The sequence below is a fragment of the Pyxicephalus adspersus genome, chromosome 1 (genome assembly GCF_032062135.1).
Source record: "Pyxicephalus adspersus chromosome 1, UCB_Pads_2.0, whole genome shotgun sequence".
Taxonomy (NCBI): domain Eukaryota; kingdom Metazoa; phylum Chordata; class Amphibia; order Anura; family Pyxicephalidae; genus Pyxicephalus; species Pyxicephalus adspersus.
The window spans coordinates 41,633,944-41,638,694 of record NC_092858.1 but is presented as its reverse complement, the minus strand read 5'-3'; the positions used below and the strand labels follow the sequence as shown (position 1 = coordinate 41,638,694).

Sequence of the window (4,751 nt, the reverse complement as noted above, 5' to 3'; positions counted from 1 at the left end):
TGCTATGTATCATTTCTCCAGACAAGCCTGTATGTGGCTGTGCTGTTCACATGTCAGATGCTGAAACATTTTCGTCAGCAGATCTCTTATCACCTTATAAATATCTCAGTGATGGGCACCCACCTTGTACCCTGCAATAGAACATTTATAGCCACTGCACTTTATTTTCCTTCAAGGTTTCCGTACACAAATATAAAGGAAACCGAACACTGATCATTATAATGAAAAGGAGAATCAATGAAGAAATGCACAGCAACCAATCAGACATCAGTTTACTGAAGTGAGATCAGAAAAAGCTAAATTCTAATTGGTTGCCATGGGATACGGCATTGTATATCAGCCTCGCTCTATGTACGGCAAACTCTATGAAGCCGCCTCGCACTTCTCAGAGCCCCGCCACTGCCTGGAAGTACGGGGGGTGTGCGAGATGTGGGGGGCAGGTGCCCGGGCCTTCAGCCAGCTCTCCATCAATGTAAACAGGGCTCCTTTTCTCCTCTGCCTCCCGTACAATCATCCCCAGATACCGGGAAGGCTGCTCGCTACACATTATTCCTCCTCGGATAATAGTATGGCGCCGAAACGAAGCGCACACCGAACAATGAGACTCACCTTAACGGAGTCTCTTTGGTGCCTCACCGGCAGAGTAACACAAAGGCAGCTCCGGCCTCCGTACAAGATGACGAGAGCGACCCCATCCAAAAGAAGAGCAACATTATGGCACTTCATGTTACCCCCTAGGCTATGACAGCGCCATCTAGTGGTCGGAGGATATTAGGCTGTGCACAACTAGGGATGGCGAGGACACCTTTATGGCACTCCACAGAGACATACCTCCCACATTTTGGAAAGAGGAAAAATTCTTAGCTCAAAGCATGTAGGCAGATCACAACCCAGCCATGTTTTCAATTTGCAGACCATAAAAATTAATATGAAAAACTGTAAAAAGGTAAAATTACCTTTTTTTTTGTAATAATAAATGCATTCTAAATTTAGAGGCTGGATGGAAGTTTAAATGCAAAATCCTTTTAAAATAGTTTAATAATATATTTTCTATGGAGAGTTATATATCCGCCAAAAAGTAGGAACAATTGAAGAGGAAAAAGGGATGGAGTTCTGATAGAAGGACCATTCCTCTAAATCAAGAACACTTGTGAGGTATGCAGAAGTCGGTGAGAAAGTTTTCTTTTTTTAAGTTATGGTCACCTGACTGGGAGTTTTAGGTAAGAGATTGATAAAGCCATTAGGTAAAAAACAGACATTGCTATGCATGGAAATTTCTGGGGTTCCCCAGGTCACCTTGCTTGCTGTATCATCTCATCCAGTTCTCACCCGAATATTTTGCCACTGCCCAAAGTGTAAGCCAGGATTGACTATTCACACTTATTCCTTCATTCCTGCTCTTTTTTCTTTTATCTTTCAAACCCTTTCTTGTTTAAAACTCATCAGACACAATAAAATCTGAGTGTAAAATCTTTTTTTATCTACCTACAGCAATGTAGGGCCTGCCTGACTGTCTACAGATTGATTATATAATTTAGCTGAGTGTTCACATTATGTAGAATTGGTGAATCCCAAAACTGAGATTATACGGTTGGAGTTTAACATATATGGTAAACTTAAATCTTCTCTAACCACCTCTTTATTTCCATTCTCATTTCATTCTGGGACATTTATGTAACCTACAGGAGCATATATGTTGATTGGATCTACCCGAAGAAATGAGCCACCAAAACAGGTATTCATTGCAGGATTTTTATATCTACAAGAAAAATATATCTGTGCGATCTACAGTATGTAGGTAACAGTGTTCTCTTGAATTAGTATGGGTTCACATTTTCCCCCGTTTGGTGCTCGGCAATTTGTTGTGGTGCCATTCATTTTATGGTGTTGCAGCAAAACACAATGCATTGCATACAGTACTATGGATTATGCTGTTAGGGCTCTTTTTGTGTTATGGTCCTCTGACTGAGTTTTGGTGAAGAGATGCTGTCTGGCAGAATTTACACCGTCTGGTGGAATATACAGGATTAGCCAGGGCAAATAGTCTTAAGCTGCGTACACGCGTTTAATAATTATCATTGGAAACGAATGACCAACGAACTACTGATTAGCCAAACAACTTTCTAAAAAAAAGTGACCAACGAGGCCGACGAACGAGGATTGTCATTGGAAATGAACGACTGGGACGGCGGATCTGATTGGCCGACGATCGTTCACTATCTATCGTGTGTACAGTCGTTCAGTGATTGTGCATGTTTCTGCAATACACTTTCTCCTTTACATGTCACTCCCTGTATCGTTCAAACGATTGTATCCACTGTGTGTACAATATTGTTGGATTATATTTGAACAATCGTTTCGTTACAGCATGTACAGAGGACTACATGAGACCAACATCCAATAGCAGGACAGGATCACAACCAGGAACCTTCTCATTGGCTACAGAACACACTCTTTAAATCCTCCAGCTGCATGTAGTGTGCTGGTGATTCAGAGAATGACTGAATCAATATGACTAAAGGGTTGCTGGTGATGCTGCAAGATGCTAAACAGAGGATCTGCAGGTGGATTGGTAACAGTTATGTTGCCAAAAATACATGTCTGTTTTTTGGAACATGTTTGTACATTGTCAGGCTATTCAATTAAATGGGCTGCTTCAAGGCAACAAACAATAATGTGCAGAAAAGCACACATTATTACAAACATGTCAGCAAAATGTAACACAGAGAGTGATCCTATCATATGGACCTACAGTATGTCGATGGTCTTTTGTTCAATTACAGTGGGTTGTGGTCCATGACAATTTCCTCCATCAAGGCACCTCTGAGAACACCTCCCCTTTAGAATACTCTCACCCTCTGAGTGGTTCAGCTGAAAATTTGAGGTGTTCCAGAAGGGTTGTGTTCTCAGAGCTGCCATACTGAAAATGATTGCTGCTTGAGGGTTTGAGCATGAGAGGCAGGAATATGATTCAATCAGATGTGCAAACTGTGAGTGGTGTATAAAGTACTTTTTATGTGGGTGATTTTACCTATTTGTAACTTGAATAAAAACAAGTTTAACACTATGCACATTTATTTGTTTGTTATTTATAATAGATATGATTGTAGGATCTAAACGAGAGAAAGGACAGTGGAGTATTACTCAGGCTATATTCATCCATATACAAAAAAAAATGGATGCTTGTCAAACAAGTGTTGATTTGACAATATCTTTATTCAGGGGTCAAAATGAATCTGGTGATTTTCTTCATCTATAACAAGGGATGCACAGAGGTGATCACTAATTGCTTTTTAAACTCAGAGCTCTGGAAAACTTGTTCATGACATGGTTGCTCCGGGTTACACCTGGTTGCTGTGAAACAAAATTAATACAAAATTAAAAATGCTGAGTGTTTTGTGATTCTTTTTTATGCTGTTTTTGAATATTGTTACAAATGGAATGTTCATTATTTATTTTTAAGTAGTACACTATATGTATAACAGGCAAGGGGTATTCTGTTCTCATAAGCATTGTGTTAGTGGAATATTATCTTTTTCAAATGTTTCTGGAATAAGTATACCTACATTGAACACTCCGTGTGGCCTTTATAAGCTCGATTAGATAACAAGCCTAAGCATAACCACAGTGTATAATGCACATATATGACACCTGGCATACACACAACACATTTTGTTTTTGGTAAAGATTTAAAAAGGTGCTGGAAAGATTGGGAATTTAGGTGCATAATAACGATAACATCATGCATTTGCTGCATTTTTGTCAGCTGCATATCCATGATGCAAAACTCCCATTCCACCACATCTACCAAGTGCTCTATTGGATTGAGATCTGGTGACTGTGGAGGTTGAGTACAGAGAATTCATTGTCATGTTCAAGAAAATAGTTTGATATCATTTTAGCTTTGTGATATGGTGCGTTATTCTGTGGGAAGTAGCCATTAGAAGATGGACAAGAAATAGACGTGACCAGTAATAATACTAAAGTAGGCCATGACATTTAAACAATGTGCAATTAGTATTAAGGGGCTGACAGAAAATACCCCCCACACCATTTCTCCACCACCAGCAGCCTGAACTATGGATACACAAAGGTAAGATGGACCCATGCTTTTGGTGTGGTTGACACTAAATTCTGGTCCTACAATCTGAATATTGCAGCAAAAATTGAGACCCAATCTTCTGTTGCTCTCTGTCAGTGTAAATTGTAGTGTATTGTAGTGCAGTGTGTGTTCTTTGCTGACAAGAGTGGTACCCAGTGTGGTCTTTTGATTCTGCTGCAAGATTCAATGGGCCTGATTTATTAATACACATTCATCAGTAAACCTGGGTAATACAGAAAAAATGGAATGGATTTCCTAAAGTCATTTTCTAGCAAATGTTTTCAATCCTGGACTAGATCCATTCCAGGTTTTTTGGATCACCCAGCTTCCCTGATAAAAGTGTAACCTCTCCAGTCTTGGAGAGCTTTAATAAATCAGGCCCAATGTCTTATGTGTTTGGAGACTCTCTTCTGCATACCCCAGTTGTAATGAGTGGTTATTTGACTTTCTGTTGTCTTTCTATGTGCTCAAGTCAGTCTGGTCATTTTTCTCTGATTTTTGGCATCAGCAAATCATTTTTACCCAGATAACTGATGTTAACTGGATAATTAGCTCATCTCCTCAGTATATGAACAAAGCAGAATTTTTTAGGGTAGTGCAATGTACAGGGAATGCTGATAACAATACATGTGAGTCAGTGATGCATTGT

The 4,751-nt window shown here is 39.6% G+C and overlaps 1 protein-coding gene across 1 annotated transcript in view; it reads right to left on the bottom strand.

Annotated features, from left to right (window-relative positions):
* Window positions 1–720, bottom strand: part of ZBTB39 (zinc finger and BTB domain containing 39) — a 16,921-nt gene extending 16,201 nt beyond the window's left edge. The window contains exon 1 of the mRNA XM_072407805.1: window positions 610–720. The gene's annotated coding sequence lies outside the window, so the exon portion shown is untranslated. The remainder of the gene's footprint in view (window positions 1–609) is intronic.
* Between the last annotated feature and the right edge of the window lie 4,031 nt (window positions 721–4,751).